We start from the raw sequence: 13,293 nt of genomic DNA on the forward strand, positions 1-13,293 counted from the left end.
CCAGGTACTCCACTGGGTGAGGCCGGAGAGATAAATCTGATTAATCAATTCTGCCGCCTTGTCATAAAACAACTCCTGATGCCTTTCAAGCCTACACAATTTGTGTAGATATAGCGGACGCTTTCCGCTCTCTGGATATATGGACCATCTATGTTCATCATTGCTAGAGAAAACTGAAACTGGAATTGAGAGGCTCTGGGAAGACCAATATTTATTAGTTGAGCATTTGTGACATGAAGATTTGTTGCTGGACCACGAGATTATGTGGCTTGTGTGTTCTTCTATTATTGTTATTAGCACATGGGACACTCTTCTCTAATCAGCTTTGATTTTCTGTCTTTAGCTTTATGTGTCATAAAATCATATATTCGCTAGGCCATATATGTGCTCTCATGGGTTGCACGCCATCCAACCATAACCCAACACAACTGGTAAGCTAGACCAAACATCTGGAATCTTATTATTAACACCAAACACATTGAAAAACTCTTAATAGTTATTCCAACACGCACGCAGGCAAAGTGCACATGCACACCCACACATGACACATGAAAACATGTGCGCCCTCACACACACCCGCCCACCCACGAACGCACATCCCACACCACACACATGCAAAATAGTGAAGGATGTGAATCCAGTAATAGACTGCATGTCATTATGAGCAAAGGGAAAGTATGAGAAGCTAATTGCAAATGACCAATCCCCTATATCAGATGTGGTACCAAAACTGTAAGCATGTTTGAAAATAGTGCACGATCTAGTAGGTTAAAAAACTTTTTTGCCAAATATTTGTAAGTTTGAAGCTGAATTTGCTTGAACAAGTCAAGCTATTCGATTTGCTCACAATCATCAGAAATTTATCCCTCGCCTCATTTTCTTCCCCATTGTTTGTCACTACTCAGTTGAAACTATGCACAGAGAAAGAAGTCCAAGAGATAGACCTTATGTGTTAAGCATACTACGAACATTGTAGACTTAAAAAAAACATGATAGGCCAGAGGTGCCAAATTCATTGATTAGCAAGCGGAACAAAGTACAAAGGCCACCCAACTGGACAAAGGAAGTGAAAAAAATAAAGGACTGACTAGGCAACACAAAAAAGCGGAAAAAAATGGAATACATCATCCCCGGTCGAATGGGATTTTGGCTCTTGCCATGTTCCAATGCACGCTCTCATATTTGAATAGCTTGACAAACTGTGTTACAAGAAGATCTTCGTGCAGGAAGATGTCGTCTGTTTCATTCTCTCCAAATCTCCAATGCAGTTTGCATGACCGAATACGAGCTCTTCTGATTCCCCCTCTTGCAATTGACCAACATGTTGAAATCTACTTGGCGACCAAATTAGGCTGTCCCCAAGAATCCAAATGTAAGGCCAGAGTAATCATCTGTTACACAACTTGGCAACATAGCTCCCTTCACAACAGGCGTTCGACAAGAAAAGGCAGTTGTGTCTCGAGGTTACGGCGGCAAAGGGGGGAAAATATTGATTGGGCAGTGACTGAGAAGCAGCACGTTCACCATGAAGATCCTTTCGAGAGCCACCGTCCAAAGGAAAAATTGACGCTTCGTCATTTACCTAATACTCCACAGAAGCTTGACCATGTTCATAGAATTAGCTCTTTGTGAACTAGATGAGGTATGCAAAGATGGCGGAGTAGATGCCATTCGAAGAGAAACACCAGCGAATGGTGTCGCATGTGCCCTCCTAGAGAGTAACCTCTTGCAAACGAGCAACAAGATCGATGAGCTCAGGCATCTTCTCCGCGCTTGGTCATCCCCTTAGAAAGCTCGAGCAACCACTTTTTGGGATCATTGCTTCTTTCACCACACTGTTCTTCCAGCGTGCAATTGCAAACAACGATGGCGCGATGCACTTGGGAGAGAGGTCATGTAGCCCCGGATGTGCTAGAAATTTGTAATAGCTCTACCTCGCAAGGTGACCTCCGTGGCCATGAAAAAGAATTGTCGATCCATGACATTGTGTGGCATTTGGGAACCAACCCACAGTCTATGCGGATCCATTCATGCCATCCACAACCATATGAGGTGCACATTCGTGGCGCGATCCTTTGCCACGCTACAGCCAAGCACGACATCTTTGCGTGATTATAAGAATAACCCAGGCTGTTAAGTTGTGAACCGTCATCGCCATATAGATCAACAGAGAAGAAATCACTAATTTAAGCAAGACAAGGTCTCTAGTTTTTGGCATCAGTGCTCCCTTCCATGCCGCATGATCGCCTCAAATTTGTGCATGAGGGGCTGGAACTCCACTTTTCACAGCATCCGCAGCGATAGGGGCATGCCAAGGTAGTTTCACGGGAAGCCCTTTGTCAAAAACCCTAGTGGCCGGAGAATTTCCAATGTCTCTGATCGACATTGTTGCGCTCTTGTCCCAGTTGGTAACCAAACCCCTGTCCTTCTCAGGAAGTCGAGACGGCGGCGACTCTCTGAAGATAGAGTAAGGTTCTCACTACCTAGCCCTCATCCCGGTGGTGCGTCTAGTATCGTCGGAGGCCGTGTGGAGGTGTGTCTCTGGTCGATCTGTGTTTGGTGAATTTGCTCGGATCTGATCTAAGTTCATTTACATTCATGTGTCTTTCGGTTGAATCCCTATTATCTACACTTCTCTTCATCGGCAGCAGTTCTTGTTCTGGTTTGCTGGTCATGTGTAGCGTTACTACGGCAACTTCCTGACTGTCTACTATAACAAACGAGATTTGCCAGGCTCCAGCGAGGGAGGGGCGATGATAGTGGCGCACCTTTGGCTCGATTCAGTGCTTGTAGTCGTTGCTAGGTGATCTACAGATCTGGATGTAATTTTTATAATTTCTATTATTTATTGTAATGTCATGATTGAAGACAAATAGATCGAAACTTTTCCTGCAAAATAAAATATATATCTCTCTCACTCTCAGACACACAAACACAGACACACGCGTGTGCACACAAGGCTCTGGCGACCTACGACGCTAAGGCGGTTGTGGAGCGGCGACGTGGAGGAGCTCGTCGACTAGCGAAGCTCGGACGGACCGCTACATGCGGCAGTGAGCCAACAACGATGCGGTGGGCGGCGGTCGAGCGACGAGCGTCATTGGCAGCGGCTCGCTGATGAGGCATGGGTTGAAAAAATACAAGGAACTGGTAGTACTCACTACTACCTAAAAAACAACGTAAGGTTCCCATTTCATCTTTCTTTCCTTCACCCCTGCATCCAACCTTTCATGTATATGATAAATAATCATTTTAATTTACTTATCACTAGTAGAAAAAGAGGCTTCCATACGCCCCCATTAGTCCCTAAAATAATCGAACCGCGACCAAAGGGGTCTTTAGTCGCGGTTCGGGAGGAGACCCGCGACCAACTATCTGGGCCCAGCGCGCTCGGTCGACAGCTGGCGGACGGGAGGGGCTTTAGTCCCGGTTGGCCTGGCCAACCGGGACTAAAGGTCCTCAGGCTGGCCCGAAGGCCTTTAGTCGCGGTTGGCCAGGCCAACCGGGACTAAAGGCCCATCCCTATATATAGGACTCAGCTCACTTCATTTAGCCACAATTGGTGCCACTTCTATTCACAATATTCAGAAGGGGGGTGGTGGGTTTGCTTTTGGTTCCTCCTATGCACACAAGGTGTTCGATGAAATGGCCGAGAGCATGAAACAAACATGATATGAAGTGTCCGAGCCACACTTGAGCTTTCTCATTTATTTTTCCTCCGCGATCGCGGTTAGCAACTTGAACCTTTCATGTGTCATTGATAAAATATGCATATGTGTAGTTCATTGTTTAATTTGTATTATTTCTAGCTAGTTAGTTTAACAAATGCATGATGGTTAATTATATACTTTATATAATAATAATGCAGATGAATCGGCAATGGATGTACGGTCCCCGACTCTCCGGCGAGTTCACTACGGGTTTGAAAGATTTCCTCGTAGTGGCAAATGCGAACAAGCAGCGAGGTTTTATTATGTGTCCATGTGCTGTCTGTAAGAATCAGAAGGGTTACTCCTCCTCAAGAGACGTTCACATGCACCTGCTTCGGCACGGTTTCATGCGAAGCTATAATTGTTGGACCAAGCATGGAGAAAGAGGGGTTAGAATGGAAGAAGATGAAGAAGGGGATGATATCGATGACAACTATCATGATCATTTCGGTGATACTTTCATGGAGGATGATGCTGAAGGTGGGGAAGGGTTAGGTGAAGGTGAAGAAGAGGCACATGATGAGCCCGCTGATGATCTTGGTCGGACCATTGCTGATGCACGGAGACGCTGCGAAACTGACAAGGAGAGGGAGAATTTGGATCGCATGTTAGAGGATCACAAAAAGTCGTTGTACCCAGGATGCGATAATAGTCTGAAAAAGCTGGGCTGCACACTGGATTTGCTAAAATGGAAGGCACGGGAAGGTGTAGCTGACTCATCATTTGAAAATTTGCTGAAAATGTTGAAGAATATGTTTCCGAAGAATAACGAGTTGCCCGCCAGTACGTACGAAGCAAAGAAGGTTGTCTGCCCTCTAGGTTTAGAGGTTCTGAAGATACATGCATGCATTAACGACTGGATCCTCTACCGCGGTGAATACGAGAATTTGAACGAATGCCCTGTACGCACTGCATTGCGTTATAAGATCAGAGGCGATGACCCTGGTGACGATGTTGAGGGCGAGAAACCCAGGAAAAGGGTTCCCGCCAAGGTGATGTGGTATGCTCCTATAATACCACAGTTGAAACGTCTGTTCAGGAACAAAAAGCATGCCAAGTCATTGCGTTGGCACAAAGAGGACCGTAAGTCCGACGGGGAGTTGAGACACTCCGCTAATGGAACGCAATGGAGAAAGATCGACAGAGTGTTCAAAGATTTTGCAGCTGACGCAGGGAACATAAGATTTGGTCTAAGTACTGATGGCATGAATCCTTTTGGCGAGCAGAGCTCCAGCCATAGCACCTGGCCCGTGACTCTATGCATCTACAACCTTCCTCCTTGGTTGTGCATGAAGCGGAAGTTCATTATGATGCCAGTGCTCATCCAAGGTCCAAAGCAACCCGGCAACGACATCGATGTGTACCTAAGGCCATTAGTTGTGGGGCAGACCTGGTGTACGTGTCTGGGATGAGCACAAAGAAGAGGAATTTGACCTACGAGCGTTGCTTTTTGTAACCATCAACGATTGGCCTGCTCTCAGTAACCTTTCGGGACAGACAAATAAGGGATACAATGCATGCACGCACTGCTTACATGAGACTGAAAGTGTATGTTTGGGTAATTGTAAGAAGAATGTGTACCTGGGTCATCGTCGATTTCTTCCCCGAAATCATAACGTAAGGCAAGCATTTCAACGGCAAGGCAGATCACTGGCCGAAGCCTGCGGAACATACTGGTGCTGAGATATTTGATATGGTCAAGGATTTGAAAGTCATCTTTGGAAAGGGTCCTGGCGGACAATCAGTTCCGCGGGGAATTGACGGGCACGCACCCATGTGGAAGAAGAAATCTATATTTTGGGAGCTAGAATATTGGAAAGTCCTAGATGTCCGCTCTGCAATCGACGTGATGCATGTTACGAAGAATATTTGCGTGAACCTGCTAAGCTTCTTGGGCGTGTATGGGAAGACAAATGATACAAAGGAAGCACGGCAGGACCAGCAACTTTTGAAAGACCCAGATGACCGGCATCCGGAATGGTTTCAAGGTCGTGCCAGCTACACTCTTACCAAAGAAGAGAAGGTCATTTTTTTGAATGCCTGAGCAGTATGAAGGTCCCGTCTGGCTTCTCGTCGAATATAAAGGGAATAATAAACATGGCGGACAAAAAGTTCCTAAACCTGAAGTCTCATGACTGCCACGTGATTATGACGCAATTGCTTCCGATTGCTTTGAGGGGGCTCCTACCGGAAAATGTTCGAGTAGCCATTGTGAAGCTATGTGCATTCCTCAATGCAATCTCTCAGAAGGTAATCAATCCAGAAGATCTACCACGGTTACAGAACGATGTGGTCCAATGCCTTGTCAGTTTCGAGTTGGTGTTCCCACCATCCTTCTTCGATATTATGACGCACCTCCTGCTCCACCTAGTCGAAGAGATTTCCATTCTCGGTCCTGTATTTCTACACAATATGTTCCCCTTTGAGAGGTTCATGGGAGTATTAAAGAAATATGTTTGTAACCGTGCTAGGCCAGAAGGAAGCATCGTCAAGGGCTATGGAAATGAGGAGGTAATTGAGTTCTGTATTGACTATGTTCCTGACCTTAAGCCGATTGGTATTCCTCAATCGCGGCACGAGGGGAGACTAAGTGGAAAAGGCACGATCGGAAGGAAATCAACGATATGTATGGACGGTCATTCTATGACTGAAGCACACCACACAGTTCTGCAAAATTCCAGCTTGGTGGCTCCGTACTTCGAGCAACACAAGAATATTTTACGCTCGGACAACCCGAGGAAGCCTGAATCCTGGATTAGAAAGGCCCACATGGAGACTTTAGGCAGTTGGTTGCGAAAACATTTAATGAATGACAATGATGTTGGAGATCAGCTGTACATGTTGGCCAAGACACCATCTTCGACTATAACGACTTTCTAACGGTACGAGATAAATGGGAATACATTTTACACCATCGCCCAAGATAAAAAGAGCACCAACCAAAACAGTGGTGTCCGCTTTGATGCAGCAACCGAGAATGGGCAAAAGGTCACATATTATGGTTACATAGAGGAGATATGGGAACTTGACTATGGACCCTCCTTTAAGGTCCCTTTGTTCCGGTGCAAATGGTTCAAGCTAACAGGAGGTGGGGTAAAGGTGGACGAGCAATACGGAAGACAATGGTGGATTTCAACAATCTTGGTTACCTTGACGAACCATTCGTCCTTGCCAAAGATGTCGCTCAGGTTTTTTATTTGAAGGACATGAGTAGCAAACCGAGGAAACGGGAAGATAATAAAACGATCAGTACATCATGCGATGATCCAAAGCGCCACATTGTTCTTTCAGGGAAAAGAAACATCGTGGGAGTGGAGGACAAGACAGACATGTCAGAAGATTATAATATGTTTGGTGAAATTCCGCCCTTCAAAGTGAACACTCACCCAAGCATTAAGTTAAATGATGAGGATGCTCCATGGATACGGCACAATCGTAAGCAAGCAGGGACACAAGAGAAGAATTGATGTGTAATAATTTATTGTACCAAACTTTGTTGAATGGATCATGTGAATTAAAATGTACGATGGCGAATCCGGATGATTTGTATTTGGTCGATGAACTGAATGATGTATCAAACCTTTTGTCAAACCTTCAAGGGATCGAGGATGTAGAACAAAACAATCGGTCTGAATTTTTAAAATGAATTAGTTTTATTTTTCTGGATTTTTTGATATATTATTTGTATTTTTAAGATTTTAAAATGAATTAGTTTTATTTTTTTGAATTTTTTGATATATTATTTGTATTTTTAAGATTTTCAAATGAATTAGGTTTTTTTTTTGAATTTTTTGATATATTATTTCTATTTTTAAGATTTTAAAATGAATTAGTTTTATTTTTTTGAATTTTTTGATATTTTATTTGTATTTTTAAGATTTTAAAATGAATTAGTTTTATTTTTTTTGAATTTTTTGATATATTATTTGTCTTTTTAAGATTTTCAAATGAATTACTTTTATTTTTTTGAATTTTTTGATATATTATTTCTATTTTTAAGATTTTAAAATGAATTATTTTTGTTTTTCTGAATTTTTTGATATATTATTTGTATTTTTAAGATTTTAAAATGAATTAGTTTTATTTTTCTGAATTTTTTGATATATTATTTGTATTTTTAAGATTTTAAAATGAAAAGTATTTGAAAAACACGAACCGCGACTAAAGACTCTTTCCGCGCGGGAACGAAAACGGCGCGAAAGAACCTTTAGTCGCGGGTCGTGACACCAACCGCGACTAAAGGTACCCCTTTAGTCCCGGTTGGGGACACCAACCGCGACTACCCTTTAGTCGCGACTAAAGGTACCCTTTAGTCGCGGTTGGTGTCCCCAACCGGGACTAAAGGTACCCTTTAGTCGCGGTTGGTGTCCCCAACCGGGACTAAAGGCTTGCCCTATATATTCTCCGCGGCCCTCGTCTTCTCCGCGCTAACCACCAAACGCATCCGGCCAGGACCTCGTCTTCTCCGCGCCGCCGCCCTCGTCTTCTCCGCGCCGCCCTCGTCTCCGGTAGGTGCCCGCCGCCGCCTGCCGTCCTCCTCGCGTGCCTAGAAGAAGAGGGGACCGCCGCCGTCGTCTTCTCGCCCGCCTTCTCGCCCGCCGCCGCCTGCCTTCCTCCTCGTCGCCGCGTACTGGATGCGCGCCTTGCCGTCCTCCACCGCCCGCCGCCGCCTGCCTGCCGTCCTCCGCCGCCCGCCGCCGCCTGCCGTCCTCCTCAAACAAAAACTTCTATGCAAATTAGTGCTCAATAAAAAACTGAAAAGGAAAAAGAAAAGGAAAGAGAGAGCAGAGAGGAAAAAGAAAAGGAAAAAGAAAAGGAAATTTATTTGGGAATAATTGTATAAATCATTAAATTTGAGCGGCGGCGGAGGAAAAAGAAAAGGAAAAAACAAAAGGAAAAACAAAATACTTGGCAGTGCTCAAACAAAAACTTCTATGCAAATTAGTGCTCAATAAAAAACTGAAAAGGAAAAAGAAAAGGAAAGAGAGAGCAGAGAGGAAAAAGAAAAGGAAAAAAGAAAAAGAAAAGGAAATTTATTTGGGAATAATTGTATAAATTTGACCAAAGAAACATCAATTTTATTTTTTAATAGCTCTTAATCATTCAACCGTCGCTGCTCCTCCTCTATGTCCCCTTAATCTTATTTTTTAATTCCTTTATACTTAATTAATTTTTACTACATGCAGGAGTGACATATGGCGGACGATAGAGCCGAGCCGCTTAGGGATCCGGAGGCTGAACGTTATTTAATGGGCATCATAAACAACGAGATTCCTTATGTGCCGGGCTCAGAATATGAGCAAGAAGAGGATGTAGTCTCTTTTTTTCTGAACCTTGACGGTGGAACAGACATTGTCGATGATCAAGAAGGTGAAGGAACGGACATTGTCGACGGTGGTCAACCGTCAACAAACGACGATCTCGAATTGCAAGTAGCAACCACCTCCGGCGAGGTATATATATACATTGAGCCTCTCGTGATACAAACTTACTGAAATGTGAATACATATGTATTAACGCGCGCGACTCTCTTTCTTTTTTTAGCCCTCGGCCGGATCGAGTACGACAAAGCGTGGCAAATCCAAGGCGATGAAAACAGGAGAAACATATACCATTGATTTTGTCAGTGAAACCGGCAAGCCCCTACAGCACACCTCAAAGTTTGTCAACCAATGCGGAGTCGTTGTTAGAGACAACGTCCCGATCACCGTCCAGGAATGGAAGGAGCCAAAGAAGGCACGTCTTGGTTTCAGTTTTATCGACAAGAGAACGAAAAAGGATTGCTGGAGAAAGCTTATGGAACATTTCATTCTACCTCCGGAATACAACAAAGTCGATGAATTCGGTAACGAGGTTCCGGGTGGACGTGAGAGGAGGAGGCTAGTTAAAGAGTTCGCTCTTCAGAACATGGTCGAAGCATTCCGGAACTTCAAGAAAAATTTAACCCGTGACTATGTCAACAAGGGCAAGACTCCGGATTTCAATGGACAACATGAGAAACTGAAAGATGATTGGCCAGAATTTGTGAGGCAAAAGAAATCGGAGCATTTCAAGGAAATATCGAAAAAAATAAGGATAATGCGAGTAAGAAAAAGTACCATCATATTATGGGGCCAGGAGGATACCGCCTTTCGGAGCCTAAGTGGCAGAAGATGGAGGAGGACCTGAGGGTGCGAGGAATCCCTCTAGGTACAGAGGGATGGGACCCAAGGGCCAAAAGCTGGTGGTACGGGCATGGGGGATCGCTAGACCCGGAGACAGGGGTGTGTGTTCACCAGAAGAAAAAGTTTGCTCCCACCCAAGCCCTTATTGACGCAATGACCCAAGCTCAAGAGGGCTTGATCAAGTTCAACAGAGAGAAAGATGCACTGACAACAGCCCTCGGGAATGATGAACACGGAGGACATGTACGAGGCAAAGGCAGAATTCCGTGGAAAGTAGGGTTTTCCCAGGACAATGACCCGTACTGTTACAGAAGCCGTAAGAGAAAGACGGACCGGGATGCAGATCTTTTGGCGAAGTTTGCATCGGAACTCCATGAGTTGAAGCAGACCGTGCATGAACTAGTAAAAGAAAAAATCGGCTGCAGGGCCGCATGAAGATCATGAAGCGGATCACGGAAGCCAGCAGCGGAGAAGCAGCGTGGCTTCCACGGATGCCCTGCCTGGTGCTAATGCACCGACGATCGAGATTCGTGCACCGGAGCCTCACTACCCCGTGGATGATGTAAAGGAGATGAAAGAATGTGATCTGCATTATCCCGTGGGGAACGTTTCCACGAAGGTAGCTACCGGTAGTGCTTTACCCTGTACACCTGGAGCACTCCACCACAACAACCCCATTGCATATGGCTATGCTCGTGTCACGGTGGAAGACATAGTCCAAGAGTTTGAGGACCTGGAGATTGACAAAGCTACACACGAAGGGGAGAGAAGACTTGAAGATGTCAAGCGCCAGATCATTCTATGGAAAAAGAAGTACATAGTGTTTCCAGGCGAGGCGCCAAGGCTAACAAGTCCACCCCCCTCCGATGGTGGTGGTGGTGGTGGTGGCGGTGGTGGTGGTCGTGGTGGTTCACCTACACCTCCTTCACGCCATTCGACGCCGTCCCCCGATCCACAACCTCCGGCGGGTAAGCAGCCGCCGCCCCCCAATCCTCCTTCGGCGGGTACGACGCCCCCCAATCCTCCTCCGGCGGGTACGACGCCCCCCAATCCACCTCCGGCGAAGAAGCAGAAGCAGGCGGACAGCAAGGAAACCCGCTCCTGGACTATTAACCCAGACCCTTATGTACCTAATACCACAAGGGTACCGGAGCCATCACTGAAGCCTCTCCTCCGAAGGCCTTGGGAACTTAGTGAAGCTGAAACCAAATTGGCCGCGTCTGCTCATTATGAGAAATGGAAGGCGGATACGAAGGCGATAAAAGAGCCTGAGCCCAAGCAAGTATTCACTGAGAAGCAAAAGAAGTGGGCTAAGGATTTTTTGACGACACCGTCCCAAGCCGAGCTGAATATGCCTGACGACTATGGACATGAACTTCGTAGGCAAGCAAAAATATTGAAGGAGGAGAAAGAAGAAAGTAAAAAAAGCGGGAAACAAGTTGACCAGCTCGGGATGCAGAATAAACAATCGATCCCCCCGCTCATAGTGAAAGCCGGTCCGGAAGAGGACCCCGAGATCATAGCAGCTGCGGCAGCACTTGGATTGACTGTAGCGAGTGCCATGAAACAAGCGTCCGAGATGGGTTTGACTCTTCGTGCCTCGTTAGGCCTTGAGGATGCGCCAGTATGTGAGATAGCATTACAATATGTGCGGAATGGGCCTCTCGTCGAGCCTGCGCGGGAAAAGAGTCTACCACCACAAATGCGAAATCTGCTACGTTGGTACAAGCATTTCATAACATGGGCCGACAAAGAATATGTTTATGCGGATGTTACAGAGGAGCATCACACCAAACGGTACTCTGTACAAGTTCATATGAGTGAATTGTTGCAGTTGTTCAATCTGCGCGAGCTCGACAAATCTATCCTGAGTTGCTACGTTCTATAAGTGATTTATTTCTACCTCATCTCGTTCTTCATTGCCTGCACTATATATATATATTGTCCTAACTATATTGTTGCATACGCTATTATGCAGATTGAAGATTTGGGAATGCAAAATAAGAAACATCCATGATGTTGGGTTCATTGACCCACATATCGTTAATGGACATGTGTTACAAAATCACCCCGAAGACATGGAGAAAGACTTGTACAAGTTTCTTAGAAAGCATCAACTCAAAAGTCATATTCTATTTCCTTACCATTTTGGGTGAGTGTTTCTCTCTTGTGCCCATTCTCTTTTGTTTACTCCATGCATGGTATGTCTAATCGATGAGTTATGCATGACTGTGCATGTAACGTGTCCGCAGGTTCCACTGGATTCTGCTAAATATTGAACTTCACACCTCCAGAGTTCTAATCATGGACTCTATGGATTCGGATTCAAAGCGTTGGGCCGACATGAGAAAAATGCTGCAAAAGTAATTATTTTCAATCATTTGAGCTCTATATCGATCGGTCTCTTTCGTTCATTTCCTAATATCAAGTAACTAATAACTCCCTTGTTCATTTAATTTTCTTTGCCCTGTAGGGTTTGGAGACGGTTCTCAGAAGAAATTGTCGGTGAATTCAAACATGAGCTAGATTTTAGAAGGTTAGTTAATGTGGATAAGCAGCCACCGGGGACCAATATATGTGGATACTATGTTTGTGAGAACATCCGGAGACACACCTCTGAGCGGAAGGCATCGGATAGCGTGCGGAAGGCGACGGATAACTTGCGGAGGAGGCTTAGTCCAGAAGCTCGCTTCCGACCAATTCAAGATGAATTAGCAGGATTTTTCATGAGGGAAGTCATCAATCCTAAAGGAGAACACTATACCGAGGACGAAGAAATTTATATGCATACCCGAGATTGAAACTTGTTCGAAGTTGTATATGGTCATCCATCCTAATTGTGTATGGAACTTGTTCGAAGTTGTATATGGTCACCCGAGATTGAATATATATTATATATTCCTCTTGAATTCTTCTTGTTTGAAATTTCATATGCATGTATATAGTAGCGTAGAATATGTGTACTGAAACTTCATCAAAATTAAAATAAAACACAAAATAAAATATAAAAGAAATAAAACACTACAAATTAAAAAGAAACCAGGTTTAGGGGGGCTAAAACCCTAAACCTGTGGAGGAGGCCTTTAGTCCCGGTTAGCCACGAGAACCGGGACTAAAGGTCCTCCGCCCCGACTGACTCCTGGCGCCCACGTGGACGGGCCTTTAGTCGTAAGAGGCGCGACTAAAGGGGGGGCCTTTAGTCGCGCATATTTAGTCCCGGTTGCACAGCCGGGATTAATGGCCTTTGCGAACCGGGACTAAAGCCATATTTTCTACTAGTGTATCTTCTGAACCAATTTCACTTAAATTTACTTACCAAACTTCTAATCAAAATATAAGGTAATTCACGGGTAGAATTTGACGAATATTTATTTAAACAATCACATTATTATTGATAGGTAAATCACAAGTTAATGTAT

This window comes from Triticum aestivum, chromosome 7D (assembly GCF_018294505.1).
Source record: "Triticum aestivum cultivar Chinese Spring chromosome 7D, IWGSC CS RefSeq v2.1, whole genome shotgun sequence".
NCBI classification, from domain to species: domain Eukaryota; kingdom Viridiplantae; phylum Streptophyta; class Magnoliopsida; order Poales; family Poaceae; genus Triticum; species Triticum aestivum.